Source organism: Erinaceus europaeus, chromosome 1, assembly GCF_950295315.1.
Source record: "Erinaceus europaeus chromosome 1, mEriEur2.1, whole genome shotgun sequence".
Taxonomy (NCBI): domain Eukaryota; kingdom Metazoa; phylum Chordata; class Mammalia; order Eulipotyphla; family Erinaceidae; genus Erinaceus; species Erinaceus europaeus.
This window is the reverse complement of record NC_080162.1, coordinates 92,750,546-92,770,440: the sequence shown is the minus strand read 5'-3', so window position 1 is coordinate 92,770,440 and position 19,895 is coordinate 92,750,546. Positions and strand designations below refer to the sequence as shown.

Genomic DNA, 19,895 nt, shown 5'->3' with positions numbered 1-19,895 from the left:
CACTGGGAGAGGCCCAGGGGAAAGTAACAATCACACCTGTGCAAAGTGTTGTGAGGGTGGGAGGCACTCTGCAGAAAACTGTTCTCTCAGCAATCACAGACTCTTCTACTCACAGCCAAATGCCCCTCATTAGGTGTGTAGGTGTCAAAAAGCAATGAAGCCCTAATTAAGGAGCTGCTGCTTTTTTCAAGTACAGCCACACAAGTCTAGCCAGCTGTATTTTCACAGCTAATTTAGACCATTTATCTGAAGAGGAGTCATGGAAGTTTTAATTCCCAGTCCAAATATGACCTGACTGGACTCTGTCCTCCATTGTCACTCGAGCCTGTTGAGCAGAACCCTCCAATTACTTGAAGAAGTACCAGAGGTCTGTGGGAGCAGATTGGGGAGTTTTCAATCCCACATTGAAATCCCCCAGGGACTTTTAATTGAAGAGCCCACATGCAGCATTCAATCTAAGGTACAAGTCTGAGGAAAAATGAACAGAAGAGAAAAATTTCCCTTCCAAGCCAGTTGATTCTTTCTTCAACAACAACAGGAAAATTGAACCCAAAATGTTGATAGAACTCCAGCTCATGAAACACTCCAATGAAGACTTTTGGGAAGTTGAGAGACACCTGCTAATGAGAAAAGTTCTGAAGCTATTGCAAGACTGAGTTTTTATTATATAACACAAACCAAACTAAACCAAAACAACAACAGCAACAAAAAACAACCCTCAATATCCCTAAAATGACAATTTCCAAAACAGAAGGGGTTGATAGAAATGATTGAGGTTTTTTAAAGAAAAAATATCTTGCTGAGACAAACTGTCAAATTTTTCATTATATCCATTTCCAGGCTGTTGCTGAGGACTTATTCTGATGCAGTCTCCACCCCCAGGTTTTTCTATGCCCCGCTAAATCCTAGAGTGCCCCCTTTCAACCAATCCTGGCTCCACCCCCAGGTTTTTCTATGCCTCGCTAAATCCTAGAGTGCCCCCTTTCAACCAATCCTGGCCCTACACGTCACCCCTGGTTGTCGCCCAATAAAAAGCCCCCTCACCCCTCCCCTCGCTCTCTCTGGGCTCTCGGCTCTCCCTCTCTGAGGTCTCGCTCCCTGCTCTCCCCCCGTGGTCGGCCATTGCTGGCTGGCTCCACGTGGTCTGAACCAAACCTCCCCCCCATCCTATAATAAAGATCTGTGTACCCTTTGCTCTGGACGTCCGCTCTCTTCTCCGCGGTGCAGCCCGACACCAGACCACCTCAACAACATCTGACGCCCAACGTGGGGCTCGAACCCACGACCCTGAGATTAAGAGTCTCATGCTCTACTGACTGAGCTAGCCGGGCTTCTTACCCATTTAAAGTTTGAGAATAGGTTGAGATCGTTTCGGCCCCAAGACCTCTAATCATTCGCTTTACCGGATAAAACTGCACGCCCGGCTCCACGCCAGCGAGCCGGGCTTCTTACCCATTTAAAGTTCGAGAATAGGTTGAGATCGTTTCGGCCCCAAGACCTCTAATTTATTTTAAGGCTTTTCTATGCCTCGCTAAATCCTAGAGTGCCCCCTTTCAACCAATCCTGGCCCTACACGTCACCCCTGGTTGTCGCCCAATAAAAGGCCCCCTCACCCCTCCCCTCGCTCTCTCTGGGCTCTCGGCTCTCCCTCTCTGAGGTCTCGCTCCCTGCTCTCCCCCCGTGGTCGGCCATTGCTGGCTGGCTCCACGTGGTCTGAACCAAACCTCCCCCCCCATCCTATAATAAAGATCTGTGTACCCCTTTGCTCTGGACGTCCGCTCTCTTCTCCGCGGTGCAGCCCGACACCAGACAACCTCAACAACACCAGGCATGCATTTATTACCTTTCCAGTGACTATATATCTCCTGTAATGTTCTTACTGTGGTTTGCCTCTTAATTACTCATAGAATTTGCATTTAAACTGAGTTAAAGTGTGTCATGTACTCTTCAGACTTCCTACAGCTGTTTCCATGGTTACCAAAGAGGTCTCCTGGTGACTGACTGGGCTAGAATGTCTGCTTCAGTCAGCCAGGAGCATCTCCCACTCACTGCTGACACATCTTCACTTTTCTAGGAAAATCAGTCAGTGCATCAAAGTATTCACTGACTCCTGTCGGATTTCTCTGAAATTTATCATCAGAGGCAAACTTTCTTCTCTTTCATAAATTTCCAGGATTGGAGTATGGAAATGATTTATCTTCTAGTGCAACTCACTCAGATTGTTCTTAGCTCCAGATAATTCCAGCACAGAAATGGAACTCAGGCTCTTTCTTCTCTGGAGAACATGAGTAGACACTCTTAATGATGGAAAAGTACCAGGGCCCTATACAAGCACCATTGTTAAAGATAGTCTCAGCTGGAGGTCTTGGAAGTGCAGCACAAATGGGACAGAAGTAATAATACTTGGCAGCATGTTGAATCCAGACAGACTGCAATCTTGGCAAAGCTTATTCACCTGTTCAAAACAAAAAAAAAAAAATCTGAAAAATATTTAATTGAGTGACTTTTTATTAGTGACTAATTTTTCTCAAAGATAAAAGGATTAAGATCAAACAAAGGTACATTATAATTATTTGAGGCCTGTGTTGTTCTTACTTGCAGACCTCTGGAAAAAAATAGATTATGTTTGTACTTTAAGGACCAGATTTAATTCTTTATTTATTTTGCCATGGAAGCTATCACTAGGACTCAGTGTCTACATGAATCCCACCACACCTGAAACCCATATATTTTTTTAAAAAATTTTCTTTCCTCTAGATAGAGCATGAAAAACAGAGAGATTGAGAGGAAGAGGCAGAAAAATAGAGAGAAAGCACCACTCCACTACTCATGAAGCTACCTGTGCTGCAGGTGCCCCCTTGTGTTTTTTGCACAGGGCTTGGTTTTGGGTCCTTGTGTACTGAATAATCCCACTGCCAGCCCCCTCCATCGCTTACTTAGTCCCACCCTATTCCCTTCTGATGACCAGTCCCAAGGGGATTTACCATAGAATTTCTTATGTACCATCTCATCAGAAAAGATGCAGTTTGAATGGTAATAGAAGTATAAAGAGACACCCAGTCACATGGACAGAACTAAGTGGCCCCAAAAGTCCAAGATTCTAACTAGTTCTACTTGGTCATCCTTGATTAATCAAGGGTAAAAGTACAGAAGGTGTTAGTTATTGTTGAATGTGCTTACTAATACCCTTAAGAAATCATTTTGTGGGGGAGAGGAAGATGGCGGCCTGAGAAGTCGCTAACAGCGAGCGCTCTGATCGCATCGTCGGCAACGGTAGGATTTTCTGCCTTTAGCAGGCCAGTCAATAAGGGGTGACACCAAAAGTGATTACAATTTAATTTGGGTTAAGAATTAGAGTAAAGGTGACACGGACCAGCGGGGCGCCAGAATTCCCAGGGTGCCGGGCAAGGCGAGTGCGCCGGGCATTGTCCTCCGCCCGCCCAGGAAGGCGGCTCCTCCACCGGTTGCAGAGCTCGGTGGGCAGAGGACCCGGAGAGAGCACTTCAGCTCGGGGGCTGCCTCTTGGGAGTCTCCAGGGTCCACCGCGACCCTGAGGGCGGATCCAAAGACTTCTTGAGTATAGCTCTCATTGGATCAAAGGACTTGGAGCTAGTTTTCATTTTTGAGAAATCCTTTAAAAAAGTATGGAGGGGGGGGTTTCCTGGAAGATGGCGGACTGAGAAGTGGCTAGCCTTGGAGATCCGGACACATCTCTTGTAAACAATAGGATTTTCTGCCTTCAGCAGGCCAGCCAATAAGGGACCATAGCGGTGACAACAAGGAGGTGTCTATAACTTAATTTGGGTTAATAATTAGAGTAGGGGAAAAAATTCTTTTTTCTTCCTTTTAATTTTCAAGCATACATCCTTCCCGCTGCCCCACCCCCCCCATAAGCAGTGCCTGGGACCAGCTACTACCAGGATACCCCATACCACCAAACAGGGTGTTTTTTTGTTTTGTTTTTTTTTTTGTTTTTGTTTTTGTTTTTAAATTCACTGATACACATTTGGGAAGTTCCTCGCACTGCTCTTTAATTACAACTCTTCTTCTTATCTTCCCCCTTTTCTCTCTCTTATCTCTCTCTATCTCTTTTTTTTTTTATCTTGTCATACACTTCTTTCTTCTTTGCCTTTCTGAATTTGTGAATTACTTTGGGGAAGAAATCTGACCCAGAGTGGACTCTCTATGTGTGTATCTCTGCTCTAGTTCCATTTACACTCTTGTTACCCCTAGAATATACACTGGAGTGTAGATTTGCATAACTGTCTATTCTTGCTATCCTCTCTTTCTTTTCTCTTTCTTCACTGGGATTTGGTTACTATTTTTTCACGGACTGGAGAAATTGTTTGGCTAACTGGTAACGATTAAACTCCTTCAACACTTACTTCAGTTGCTACTGTAATTCCGGAGGTTGGTGAGTGCAATTGTCATAAAGGTATTTAGTACAGTGTTACTTGTGCTCAAAACACAACAACTGAGGAACAACAGAGCATTAAAAAAAAAGAGAGAAACACATAAATAAAAAAAATGGGTAGATTAAAAACAAATAAAACTGCTACCCCAATGAATGAAGACAAGGGCCCAGAAGAAACCACAAATCAGTCAAAAGTAACCATAGATAAGAAAAGTATGCAAGCAATAATAAACTTATTAATCAGAGAAATGAAAACAACATTGGAGGAAAGGAATGGCAGTATTAGGGAAACAACAGTTGAGACCCTCAAGGAAAATACTGATTATCTTGAGGCAATTAGAGAACTGAAAGCTGAAATAGCTGTAATGAAGAAAGAAGCTGAGGCAAGGGAAAGCAGACTAACAGAAGCAGAAAATAGAATTAGTCAGACAGAGGATGAGTTAGAGAAAACTAAGAAAGAGGTGAAAGAGCTTAAAAAGAGATTGAGAGACACTGAAAACAACAACAGAGACATATGGGATGATCTCAAAAGAAGTAACATTCGTATAATTGGCCTGGCAGAGGAAGAAAGAGAGGAAGGGGAAGCAAACATTCTAGAGGAAATAATACAAGAAAACTTCCGAGACCTGAATAACAGAAAGGATATCAAGGTGCAAGAGGCCCAGAGAGTACCAAACAGAATCAACCCAGACCTGAAAACACCAAGACACATCATAGTCACAATGAGAAGAAGTAAGGATAAAGAAAGGATCCTAAAGGCTGCAAGAGAGAAACAAAAAGTCACATACATACCCATAAGACTTTCTGCAGATTTCTCAACTCAAACTCTAAAAGCCAGAAGGGAGTGGCAAGATATCTATCGAGCCCTGAATGAAAAAGGGTTTCAACCAAGGATAATATATCCTGCTAGACTTTCATTCAAGCTAGATGGAGGGATCAAAACCTTCTTAGACAAACAACAGTTAAAGGAGGCAACTATCACCAAGCCGGCCCTGAAAGAGGTACTAAAAGACCTCTTATAAACAAGAACATCACTATAATACTTGTAATATATCAGAGTAAACAAATTGTCTTTTAGAACAATGGCACTACAATATATTAAATCCATAATATCAATAAATGTCAATGGCTTAAACTCACCCATCAAAAGGCACAGGGTGGGGGGATGGATCAGAAAACATAACCCAACCATATGCTGCTTGCAAGAATTCCATCTGTCACAACAAGATAAACACAGACTTAAAGTGAAAGGATGGAAAACTATCATACAGGCTAACGGTCCACAAAAAAGGGCAGGAACAGCCATTCTCATCTCAGACACGATAGATTTTAAATTAAATAAAGTAATAAAAGATAGGCAAGGACATTACATAATGATTAGAGGATCAATCAGCCAAGAAGACTTAACAATTATTAACATCTATGCACCCAACGAGGGACAATCTAAATACATTAAGCACCTACTGAAAGAATTTCAAAAATACATCAATAGTAATACAATAATAGTGGGAGACTTCAATATCCCACTCTCACACTTAGACAGATCAACAAAGCAGGAGAACCAATAAAGATACAAGAGAATTGAATGAAGAGATTGACAGACTAGACCTCTTGGAAATTTTCAGACTCCTCCACCCCAAAAAACTGGGATACACCTTCTTTTCAAATCCACACAACACATACTCAAGGATAGACCACATGTTAGGCCACAAAGACAGCATCAATAAATTCAAGAGCATTGAAATCATCCCAAGTATCTTCTCAGACCACAGTGGAGTAAAACCAACTTTTAACAACAAACGGAAAATTATTAAAAGACGTAGAATTTGGAAACTAAACAACATGCTCCTTAAGAACCAATGGGTCAGAGACTCACTCAAACAGGAAATTCAAATGTTCCTGGAAACTAATGAAAATGAAGACACAACCTATCAAAATATTTGGGACACAGCGAAAGCAGTACTGAGAGGGAAACTTATAGCCATACAATCACATATTAAACACCAAGACAAAGCCCAAATGAACGACCTTACTACACACCTCAAGGACTTAGAGGAAGAGGAACAAAGGAACCCTAAAGCAACCAGAAGGACAGAAATCACTAAAGTTAGAGCAGAAATAAACAACATCGAAAATAAAAGAACCATACAAAAGATCAATGAAGCCAAATGTTGGTTCTTTGAAAGATTAAACAAAATTGACAAACCCCTAGCCAGACTCACCAAACAAAAAAGAGAGAAGACTCAAATTAATAGAATTGTAAACGATGCAGGAGATATCACAACTGACACCACAGAAATCCAGAGAATTCTGCGAAACTTCTATAAAGAACTATATGCCACCAAGCTAGAGAATCTGGAAGAAATGGAACAATTCCTAGAAACCTATGCACTTCCAAAACTGAACCAAGAAGAACTACAAAATCTAAATACACCAATCACAGACAAAGAAATTGAAACCGTTATTAAGAATCTCCCCAACAACAAAAGTCCTGGACCAGATGGCTTCACAAATGAATTCTACAAAACTTTCAGGAAACAGTTAATACCCATACTTCTTAAGCTACTCCATAAGATTGAAGAAACAGGAATACTAACTTCCACCTTTTATGAAGCCAAAATCACCCATTATACCAAAAGCTGATAGGGCAGAACAAAAAAGGAAAACTACAGACCAATATCTCTGATGAACATAGATGCCAAAATATTAAACAAGATCTTGGCCAACCAGATACAGCAACACATCAAAAAGATTGTTCATCATGACCAAGTGGGATTCATCCCAGGAATGCAAGGCTGGTTCAACATCCGTAAATCAATCAATGTCATTCATCACATCAATAAAAGCAAAGCCAAAAACCACATGATTATCTCAATAGATGCAGAGAAAGCCTTTGACAAGATCCAACGCCCCTTCATGCTCAAAACTCTACAAAAAATGGGAATAGATGGGAAATTCCTCAAGATAGTGGAGTCTATATATAGCAAACCTACAGCCAACATCATACTCAATGGAGAGAAGCTGAAAGCATTCCCCCTCAGATCGGGGACTAGACAGGGCTGTCCACTGTCACCATTACTCTTCAACATAGTATTGGAAGTTCTTGCCATAGCAATCAGGCAAGAGAAAGAAATCAAAGGGATACAGATTGGAAGGGAAGAAGTCAAGCTCTCACTATTTGCAGATGATATGATAGTATACATAGAAAGACCTAAAGAATCCAGTAGAAAATTACTGGAAGTTATTAGGCAATATAGCAAGGTATCAGGCTACAAAATCAATGTACAAAAATCAGTGGCATTTCTTTATGCAAACACTAAATCTGAAGAAGAAGACATCCAGAAATCACTCCCATTTACTGTTTCAGCAAAATCAATCAAATACCTAGGAGTAAAGTTGACCAAAGAAGTGAAAGACTTGTATACTGAAAACTATGAGTCGCTACTCAAGGAGATAGAAACTGATACCAAATATGGAAAGATATCCCATGCTCATGTATTGGAAGAATAAATATCATCAAAATGAATATTCTCCCCAGAGCCATATACAAATTTAATGCAATACCCATCAAAGTTCCACCAGGTTTTTTTAAGAGAATAGAACAAACACTACAATCATTTATCTGGAACCTGAAAACACCTAGAATTGCCAAAACCATCTTAAGGAAAAGAAACAGAAATGGAGGCATCACACTCCCCGACCTTCAACTATATTATAAAGCCATCATCATCAAAACAGCATGGTACTGGAACAAAAATAGGCATACAGACCAGTGGAACAGAATTGAAAGCCCAGAAGTAAATCCCAACACCTATGGGCATCTAATCTTTGATAAGGGTGCCCAAAGGATTAAATGGAAAAAGGAGGCTCTCTTCAATAAATGGTGCTGGGAAAACTGGGTTGAAACATGCAGAAGAATGATATTGAACCACTTTATCTCACCAGAAACAAAAATCAACTCCAAATGGATCAAAGACCTAGATGTCAGACCAGAAACAATCAAATACTTAGAGGAAAACATTGGTAAAACACTTTCCCACATACACCTCAAGGACATCTTTGATGAATCAAACCCAATTACAAGGAAGACCAAAGCAGAAACAAACCAATGGGAGTACATCAAATTGAAAAGCTTCTGCACATCCAAAGAAACTATTAAACAAACAGAGAGACCCCTCACAGAATTGGAGAAGATCTTCACATGCCAGACATCAGACAAGAAACTAATCACCAAAATATATAAAGAGCTCAGCAAACTTAGCCTCAAAAAAGCAAATGACCCCATCCAAAAATGGGCAGAGGAAATGAACAAAACATTCACCACAGAGGAGATCCAAAAGGCTAACAAACATATGAAAAACTGCTCTAGGTCACTGATTGTCAGAGAAATGCAAATTACGACAACACTAAGATACCACCTCACTCCTGTAAGAATGGCATACATCAAAAAGGACAGCAGCAACAAATGCTGGAGAGGATGTGGGGACAGAGGAACCCTTTTACATTGCTGGTGGGAATGTAAATTGGTCCAGCCTCTGTGGAGAGCAGTCTGGAAAACTCTCAGAAGGCTAGACATGGACCTTCCATATGACCCAATAATTCCTCTCCTGGTGTTATACCCCAAGGACTCCATAACACCCAACCAAAAAGAGGTGTATACTCCTATGTTCATAGCAGCACAATTCATAATAGCTAAAACCTGGAAGCAACCCAGGTGCCCAACAACAGATGAGTGGCTGAGAAAGCTGTGGTATATATACACAATGGAATACTATGCAGCTATCAAGAACAATGAACCCACCTTCTCTGACCCATCTTGGACAGAGCTAGAAGGAATTATGTTAAGTGAACTAAGTCAGAAAGATAAAGATGAGTATGGGATGATCCCACTCATCAACAGAAGCTGACTAAGAAGATCTGAAAGGGAAACTAAAAGCAGAACTTGATCAAATTGTAAGTAGGGCACCAAAGCAAAAACCCAGTGGTGAGGGGTAGACATGTAGCATTTTGGGCCAGTGGGGGGTGGGAGTGGGCGGGAGGGATGGGTCACAGTCCTTTGGTGGTGGGAATGGTGTTTATGTACACTCCTAGCAAAATGTAGACATATAAATCAGTAGTTAATTAATATGAGAGGGGGAAATCAATTGTATGTCTCAAAGTTTCTCAAAAGACAAACTGAATCTTTTTAATATATAGGCTATGTATTTGATATGCGGACTCTCTCAAAAGCCTAGACCAAGTAGATTAGAAGCTTCCAATAGCACAGCTATATAAAAGATACTGGGTACTGTCCAGCAAACCATAACAAAGGGACTTTTCAAAGTTAACCCAATTAACAAATAATGTGATGATAATATTAACTATTGATTGTCTTTTTGAACCCTAAGACAGCAGGAACCTCACATCTTCACTATAGAGCCTCTACTTCCCCCAGTCCTGGAACCCTTGGATAGGGCCCACTTTCCCGTATGCATCTCCCAATCCAAACCAAATAACATTGCATCCGCCGACCACAACCTAACCAAAGCTACGATTGCTACCTCAACATGCTTTACCTCAGAATGTATCCAGAGACTTCACGTGTGAAATGACAACCCTTCAGCTTCATTACTCGGGTGAGACCTTTCCTTTAATAGTACACTCTAATTTCATCTCAGGTAGTTCACTTTCTAACAAAGTCCCATAACCTATGTGCACACGTATCCATAAACTACTGCAAAATATATACCTGAAAGCAGGATTACACTAGAGTTTGCAGTGAGTACCTCCCTAACACTTCCTCTCCACTATTCCAAGCTTGGGATCCATGATTGCTCAACAAATTGTTTGGCTTCATATGTTAACTCTCTTTTCAATCACCAGGTTCCAGATGCCACCAGGATGCTGGCTAGGCTTCCCTGGATTGGAGACCCCACCAATGTGTCCTGGAGCTCAGCTTCCCCAGAGACACACCCTACTAGGGAAAGAGAGAGGCAGACTGGGGTATGGACCGACCAGTCAACGCCCATGTTCAGCGGGGAAGCAATTACAGAAGCCAGACCTTCTACCTTCTGCAACCCTCAACAACCCTGGGTCCATGGTCCCAGAGGGATAGAGAATGGGAAAGCTACCATGAGAGGGGGTGGGTTATGGGGATTGGGTGTTGGGAATTGTGTGGAGTTGTACCCCTCCTACCTTATGCTCTTGTTCACTAATCCTTTCTTAAATAAAAAATTTAAAAAAAAAAAGAAATCATTTTGTAGTTATTGGTGAATCTGAATATGTAATCTGGTTTTTCATTAATATCAGTCATAGCAGTCTGGGAGGTAGAACACTGGACTTGCTTATATGAGGTCTGGAGTCTGACCCCCAACATCACATATACCCTGGGGCTCTGGTTCTCTCTTTCTTCCTTTAAAAGTTTCGTGTTAATAAGTACATAAATAGGGTGCCAGGCGGTAGCACAGCGGGTTAAGCGCACATGGTGTGAAGCCAAGGACCAGCATAAGGATCCAGGTTCGAGCCTCCGGCTCCCTACTTGCGGGGAGGGGGCAGGGAGTCGCTGCACAGGCAGTGAAGCAGGTCTTCAGGTATCTATATCTTTCTCCTCCCTTTTTTGTTTCCCCTCCTCTCTCGATTTCTCTCTGTCCTATCCAACAACAATAACATCAATGGCAACAGTAACAACAACAGGACAACAAAATGGGGAAAAAATGGCCTCTAAGAGCAGAAAATTCACAGTGCAGCCACCGAATAACCCTGGAGCAATAACCCTGGAGGCAAAAATAACAATAAATGAATAAATAAATAAATATTTAAATAACAAAGACTGACCATAATTGAACCTCTCCTTGTATTCCCTTTTCCTTGCTCCTCTCACTGGGTTTTATATATATACTATTTCATGTATCTTCATTTTAAACCCATCAGTGATTAGACAGAATGTTTATGGCACATGGGTTTGTTGTGTCTCCTCAGCATAACTCCATAGTTATTACCTTAATAAATTATGGAGATGGAGTGAGGGGGTGAGTTCTCTGTACTACTTTTGGCCTTTTTTTTTTTTTTTTTTGGTGGGGAATCATAATGCACCACAGAATGGTAATCATGAAGTCAAAACGTTCATCAACTGGTAGAAAGAAAGTGCTCCACGCCTCATGGAGCCTGACAGACATGGGGCATAGGGCACTGTGAATCCTAAAGAATTGAGCAGCTACAGATTTTTCTCTACCTCTCTTATTTCTTCTTTATTCATAAAACTTCTTTCATATAATGTGTTTCCTGGGGGTCCCTGTTCTGTAAGCTTTGAGTTTCAGTATTCCCATTCTTGACTTTAATACTTCCAATTTTAGTCTTTATTCTAAAAGAATTCAAAACCATTATAACCTAACAACTGGAAGATACAGAGGCTACTATCTTATAGTTCTTTTATTGTTTCCCCTCATATAAATTCTAATCTTTGTAGGTGTTCAACCTTGACCTTGAGATATAAATGGAATTGTTGTGGTTTATATCGGTGTGTTTTGAGTGGACATCTTCTTATTCAGTGATGGAAGGATGCCCATATTTTTTCAGTGATGAAGTCAATAGTATAGTCAGTGTTACTTCATTCCTTTCTTTTCTTTTCCTTCTCTCACTCTCTTTCAGAATCAGTACCACATACATTCATGATTTCATTGTTCCAGGATACTTTCAAATTTAGGCAGATACACAGAAATATATATATATATATATATATATATATATATATATATATATAGAGAGAGAGAGAGAGAGAGAGAGAGAGAGAGAGAAAGAGAGAGAGAGAGAGACTAAAGCACTGGAACCGTAATACTTTTTGTTTGTGTGATGTCAGGGCTCAAACTTAAGCAGCACAATGAGAAGACATGTGTCCTATCATATGAGCTATCTCTTTAAAATTTTTTTATTATCTTTATTTATTTATTGGCTAGAGACAGCCAGAAATAGAGAGGGAAAAGGGATGATAGAGACGGAGAGACACAGAGAGACACTTGCAACACTTCTTCACCACTTGCAAAGATTTACCCCTGCAGGTGGGGACCAGGGGCTCGAAACCATGTCCTTGTGCACTATAACGTGTGTTCAGCCAACTGTGCCACCACCCAGTTATCCCTTCTGCAGAGTTATTTTCAATATCCTACTCCTGTTTCTAATCACTTTATTAGTTATTTCTCTTTCTAATGCAATTAAGACAAATCAGCTTAAAATATTAAAAGAACAACAGAAAAAAGTATTGATTGATACAACCAAAATTTCAAAGAACAGCTGATAATTTGAATTGATAGACTTGAGGTTTACTCGGAAGATAAATCTCTATACCTCTCACTCAACTAGGCTCCTACTTGAGGTGACAAGATAGCAGTTAGGACAGTTTCAAAGGCTAGGGAATATTGTCCTCCCAGAAAGAACAGAAAGAAGAGGATAACTTTCTATGATCTAGGAGGGGGCACAATGCATAAAGTGTTGGATTCACAAGCAGGAAGTTCCAGATTTAGTCCCTGGCACTAAATATGCCAGAGTAATACTTTTGTTTTATCTCTTTTTCTTGTTAGTAAATGAATAGATTTTTGATATAAATGAGATAAGGATCTTTGTCTCATGAAAAGTTTTTGCTTTGTTGCTCCTTGAATGACATCAGATTATTTGTCATATCTGATTCAATCATCATAACCAAGAAGATGAAAAGTAATCATTAGCTCAGTTTTGGTTGGTTTGGCTTTCATTAGTAGAAGGGTTGGGAAAAAAAAATCTACCTAATCTTGATGGAACAGACAACTCTGGCACTACAGCAAGAGCTGATTACTTCTGCTTTATTTCTTTGATTTTCCTTTGTGGAAAAAAAAAAGAGGTTTTACTTATACAAGTGAGGTAAGTGATGGCGAGTGCAATATTATCTGTATACAACTATTTTTGAACCTGCTTTTTGGACCCCACAATCAGTATTCCTGATACCAAGTAATTTCACTCAGTGTAACAACGGTTACATTGTAGAGAGTAGATTCAGAGCACTTTGACCTTTGGTTCCTCCAATTATGTTAATGTTCACATTTTGGATCTCCCACAATGACATTGGTGATAATGATTTCTTTAATTACCAGTATAGCACAAATAGATAAATATGTTTTTATCAATTATTTTGTCACTTGGTGAATTAATCAAGTATTATTGTTCCCTTTTCTTTGAAGCTAAAAGATGAAAACAATTTTCATAGTCATCTAGTTAGTAATGGGGGTTAGAAACTGGTTCTTCTTCCTTTTATTTCGGTGTCCTTGCAACCTCCTGTAATCACTTCTTTTCCATGGTATATTTTCTTTTAACCAGCATAAATGTCCTCCAAGGAGCAGGGTTAAACCATAAATATCCATAGAGCTAAAAATCTTTATTGGTTTTAATCAGAAAAAGTCAAGTAAAATGTTCTAGAAGTAGACGAGTATTGTAAAGGTTTAGAAACCACTTGAAATGTGTACTTGAAAACCCACCCACATTTCTTATGACAGTTGATCCTACATTGGTTTTGCTTTTCAGAAAGATTTTTATAGTACTTTAGGGAAGAGGATTTCTTAGCTTTTTCATTCATGAAAAAAAAAAAATCTCACCTTTTTTCTTTCTTTCTCTCCCTTCCTTCCTCCCTCCCTTTCTTTCTCTCTCTCTTTCATTCATTCTCCCTTTCTTTTTCTTTCTTTCTTTCTTTCTTTCTTTCTTTCTTTCTTTCTTTCTTTCTTTCTTTCTTTCTTTCTTTCTTTCTTTCTTTCTTACTTTCTTTCTCCCTCACTTTGCCAAACCAATTTTCATTTCATTCATAGTGACTCACAGGAGTATAAGATTGCATGGTATAGTTCTACGCTCTATACCACACTCATCATCAGAGATCTGTGTTTCCACCTTCCCAGCAATAACCACTATAGATCTCACAATGTCTTAGAGACAGTTTGTTTACTTTTTTTTTTTTTGCAAACTCGTATGTTTCAGTTCTTGAGATTCCACATATAAGTGAAACTATTTGGTAGTTGTCTTTCACCTCTTTATTTTGCTAAGCATAAATTAACTCTAGTTTCACCCCAAAGAACACAGTTTCAATATTTTTATTGCAAAGTAATATTCCATGGAGTATACCGCTTGTGATTTCTTCATCTAATTATCTAGTGATGGGCATGTAGGCTGCTTGCACTCCTTGGTTACTGTGAATAACGCAGCTATGAACATAGAGATACCTATATCCCTTTGAAGTAGGGGAACACCTTAATTTTTGTAACTCCCCCATGACCCCACACCATGGATGACAGGCCATTCTGTGTGGTGTGATCCTAAGACTGAGATGGCTATGTGTACTTGTGGTCAAGGTCACTACTGTCTAGGTGGATAGTAGTGTATCAAATGTGGGCCAGTGAGAAAATTTTCTCTAGCTATACACAACAAAGGGATACATTGTCAACAGGGATTTAAAAGCAATATTAAAATTGAATACATAGATTCTGCCCTTTACTACCAATATTATCCCTGCAATTACAACTCAATGTCAGTGGAAAAAAAAAACTTTCTTCCTGGGGGCTGGGTGGTAACTCAGTGGATTAAAGGCACATAGCGCAAAGTGCACAGACCTGCTTAAGGATCCAGGTTTAAGCCCCTGCTCCTCACCTGCAAGGGGATTTGCTTCACAAGTTGTGAAGCAGGTCTGCAGGTGTCTATCTTTCTCTCCCCCTCTCTGTCTTCCCCTCCTCTTTCAATTTCTCTGGGTCCTTCCAACAATATCAATAGTAACAACAACAAGCACAACAAAAAATGGAAAGGACAGCCTCCAGGAGCAGTGGATTCCTGATGCCGGCACTGAACCCCAGCGATAACCCTGGAGGCAAAAAATAATAATGATAATAAAACAAAGTAAAACAAACAAACAAAAAAACTTTCTTCCAATAGGAAGCTCTTATCTCACTGCCAGCCCACCTTTGACACTTACTGTAGGAGTGTTAAAATCTATGTACAGGATAGGGTGAATGGGGTAGAAATTTCCAGTAACAAACTATAGATTGGATCAATGAAAGTGTGTTCTTAACAGAGAGAAATTGAGAAAGCAGGGGAGACAGAGGGGGGTGAGAAAAAAATAGACACCTGCAGACCTCCTTCGCCGCTTGTCAGGTGTCCCCTATGCAGGTTGGGAGCTGGGGACTCTAACTGGGATCCTTAGGCCAGTCCGTACGCTTGGCGCCATGTACGCTTAACCCAACGACCCCCTTTATCCATTTTTCTATGGTCTTATCTTCTTTTCCAAGTCACACCTACACCTATTACTACATCCAAATGTCCCTCAGTTTGTCCTTCTCTCTCCCTGGGTCCTGATGGAGTTGGAGTTCAGAGCCCTCTAGTCCTCTTGCCCCAACATTTCTCCCCCTTCTGGGAATATGGACCAACATTCTCTTTGGGGTGCAGAAGGTGGGAGTTCTGGCTTCTCCAATTGCTTCTGTAATAGTAGGACACGGTCCCTGGCAGGTGGACCTATAGCCCAGCCTGTTTCTGTCTTTCCCTAGTGGGGTAGAACTCTGGAGAGATGAGGTCACAGTACCCATTGTGGAACACAATTATTTGTGGGGTTGACTTCCTTTCAAAGTCACACCTACACCTATTTTTGCTTTTGAGTGCCCTTCCTTTTTCCTTTTAACTCTGAGATAAGAGAAACAGTGCCTGATTCCCTCTGTTGTTTCCCAGATTCTCCTCCCTTTCAGTGATGGTATAAAAAGAAGTTTCATGGTCCAGGAGGTGGCGCAGTGGCTAAGGAGTTGGACTCTAAAGCATGAGGTCCTGGTTGCAGTCGCTGGCAGCATGTACCAGAGTGATGTCTGGCTCTTTCTCTCTATCCTCCTATCTCTCTCTTTAATAAAATAAATAAAAAATGTTAAAAAAAAAGTAGAAATGTCTAATGCATAGCGACTTACCTAGTATTCTTTTCCCACCAGACTCCCTGCAGCTTGCCTACAGATATTTCAGAGAACCACACTCAGCAGGGAGATTTCTACTGATCTATAATTGAAAATTGTCTAAGTACCCTTTGGGCCTTTTTTTTTCTCCCAAGTAGCCCCAAATCAGAGAGAGTTTATCAGTGGATCCCCAAAGGCAACATAATCATAATGAACCAGACACCAGCAAGTGTAGTTATTGCCACTGCAGCAGTAGAAGGGAGAGAAAGCCATAATGAGAGAGAAACTTAAAACTTCAAACTGGGTACAGAGGACTGCATGGGAATGGAGAAAAGTAGAGAATAAATGAACAGAGAGTATGGATGCAGTAGATATGTCTTTGGGGGTACAAGTGAAAGAATGAGAGTGAGAGCCAAAGAAAATGTGAGTCCTCTTTTGAGCTGATTGAGTGAGAACCAATGAGAAGGTGAGTCCTCTTTTGAGTTGATTATTGCCTGGATAAACTGCACCTTCACATTTCTGTCCTTTGTGTTTCTCAGTATTAGTCGTTATCACAATTCCTTTTTTTTTTTTTTTTCCAGTTTTAGGGAAGTGATTTGCTTACCAAAGTAAGAAGGGATATGCTGAGCGCTGCAGAGAAAGCATGTCTGGCTCTTTCAATGTTGGTGTTCTTTCCCTGTCCTCTGTAATCTGCATACCTGAAGGATTAGCCTTAGTAACATGTCTTATGATAATGGTCTTCTATTTTTCAGTGCATGCCAGAGGTATGAAGAAAGCATTTTCAAAGCCATCCAGATATTGTATTTCACTTCGAGTTCTTTCTGCAGAGTTCAGGTTTTATATTCCACATCTTGGTAGACCTGGAACTGAGATGTAGGATAAGAGGGGGAAATAGGGAAATAGGGGAAATAGTATATAGTTGACACTAAGTCCCCAAGCCCCCTCTTATCCTTTCTGAGTTTCTGGATATGCTCCATTAGAGCACAGTACATAGAGGTTTTACCCTGTATTACTTGCTTTGGTTCTTAGATCTCACCAGTGAGTGAGATTATCTGGCCTTCACCCTTATCATTATAGATTATTTCATTTAACATGATTCTCTCCAATTGTTATGTAGGTTGTATGAGGCTTCCATGAAAGGTCTTTCCCTGCTCCTTTCTGTGACTTACAGTTGGTGCCTCACAAATACAATTTTACTTTACTTAGATCAAAAGCAGGGGAGAAGTTATGCATATTAACAAGGCACAGCAGTTAAAAAGTGACATGGTCCACAGCATCAGCATGCTGGCATCTGGAACCTGGTGGCTGAAAAGAGAATTAACATACAAAGCCAAACAAATTGTTGAACAGTTATGGACCTAGAGGCTGGAATAGTGCAGGTAAAGTGTTGGGGGGGTACTCACTGCAGACTGTTATGTACTTTTGCTTTCAGGTATATATATATTTGCCCTAGTTTATGGATACATGCGAACATATGCTCTATCTCATGGGATCTAGTCTATATCTAGGTTTTGAGACTTTGTTAGGAAGTGAACCACCTGGAATGGAATTAGAGAATACTATGAAAGGAATGGTCTCACCCAAGTAATGAAGCTGAAGGGTTGTCATTCCACACCTGAAGTCTCTGGACACAGTCTGAAGTGAAGCATGCTGAGGTGGTATTCATAGCATTGACTAGGTCGGGATTGGAGGATGCAATGTCATTTGGTATGAATTGAGAGAAGCATGCAGGAAAGTGTGCCCCATCCTAAGGTTCCAGGACTGGGGGGATGTATAGGCTCTATAGTGGAAATGTGAGGTTCCTGCTGTCTTAGGGTTCAATCTATTTCCCCAGAGCCCCGCCCTACTAGTGAACAAGAGAGGCAAGCTGGGAGTATGGATAGACCTGTCAACGCCCATGTTCAGTGGGGAAGCAATTACAGAAGCCAGACCTTCCACCTTTTGCATCCCACAATGACCTTGGGTCTATACTCCCAGAGGGATGAAGAATAGGAAAGCTATTAGGGGAGAGGATGGGATATGGAGATCTGGTGGTGGGAATTGTGTGGAGTTTGTACCCCTCTTATCCTATGGTTTTGTTAATGTCTCCTTTTTTTTTAAATAAAAAAAAAAGTGACATGGTCACATGGAACAATCTCAGCAGTAGGCAAGGAGCATCTAACATGCCCAGTGTAATTAATATAGGGCTAAGTGCCCAGGGATGTGATTGGAAATGCCAGCTGGGCCCCAGGGACAGGCAGTGCTTCCCTCTAAAAGAGGAATCTGACTATGAATGTTGGAACTCTGTGTTCTAGGTCAATCCTCTGGGAGGGCAACTCAGTAGCCCATCCCTCACTGCCCCAGGAATTGGAGCAGGACAGCTCCTGCAGGTGGAAAGATGAAAAGCTCAGCAGGAGAAGGTAAGGCAGGAACTGGCAGGTTTCTGTAAATCACCTCTGTGGGGTGTATCTAGCTTGTTAAAATGCAGGTTGAATTAAACTCAAGGCATTATCTCCTTTCTGTCCTCTGATCTTGGGTTAACTTTCTTCAGTTACTGCAAGAGCTAAGTAAAAACCCAAATGAAAGAAAGGCAGAAGGAAATCAGTATCTCTTCACCCTACAGAAGAAAATGTGGGGGAAGAAGTCAGCCACAGGAAAGTGGATTCAGTCCTGAGCAAATTAAAATAAAAAAATTGGCCAAACTCAAGCATATTTTAATTATGTTTATTTGAGGCAGGAGTTCTCAGGAAGTAGAACACTTACCAGTGGCCTCCAAGATCAGCCAGGTTGCCCCTGCCTACTGAAAACTTTCACTTAAAAATTAATGACTTTTAAAAATAATGTTTGTTCTTATTACTCAATATATAGTTGTGTTATAGATTCTCTGAGATCTTTTAATCATAATATCATAATAACTTTGTAATAACCAATGTTGTGATTTTTTTATCCTTTTAATCTACACACACACACACACACACACACACACACACACACATACACCATATGCCCACATCCATCCATCATGTATACATAGCCATCTATAGTAAAAAAAAATGTAAAATCTTCTGACAGCTTTTGCTGGGGTTTATCAAAATGGCAGGTTTGTTAGGTATATAAAAACTATAGTGGTCAAATAAGCAAATGGGAAAACCAGCTAGCCATGTGGTGTGGGCCACAGTCTTGGCATTCAGCTACAAGTGTGGGTCCTGGGAGAAAATGTGACAGGAATAGCAATATTTGAAGGGAGCAAAAGGTAAAAGGCTGAACTTTCTTCAGATGCTTGTTTAAGTAACCTCTCATACCCACAATCCCTTGCAAGTTTATGTCCTTAGCTATAGGTCATGAAGTCAGCCATATGAAAAGTATGTACATAGCAAATAATTCCTTTTACTTATGGTCAATGTATTCCCAACAGCCATCATTCTTTTAAAAATACAATATAGTGATTCTGTTAAAATATGATCAATATTTTAAATATTAATTTAATATTAAAATATCAAATATTTAAATAATTTAATAATAATAAAATAGTAAATATTTCAATGATATAAATTAAATATTTAAATAATTTAATAATATATTTAATATTAATT

General features: G+C 40.3%; 1 non-coding gene across 1 annotated transcript; it reads right to left on the bottom strand.

Annotated features, from left to right (window-relative positions):
- Nucleotides 1-1,258: 1,258 nt before the first annotated feature.
- TRNAK-CUU (transfer RNA lysine (anticodon CUU)) lies at nucleotides 1,259-1,331 on the bottom strand. The gene has a single exon. It is a non-coding gene; the product is annotated as a tRNA-Lys (tRNA).
- Between the last annotated feature and the right edge of the window lie 18,564 nt (nucleotides 1,332-19,895).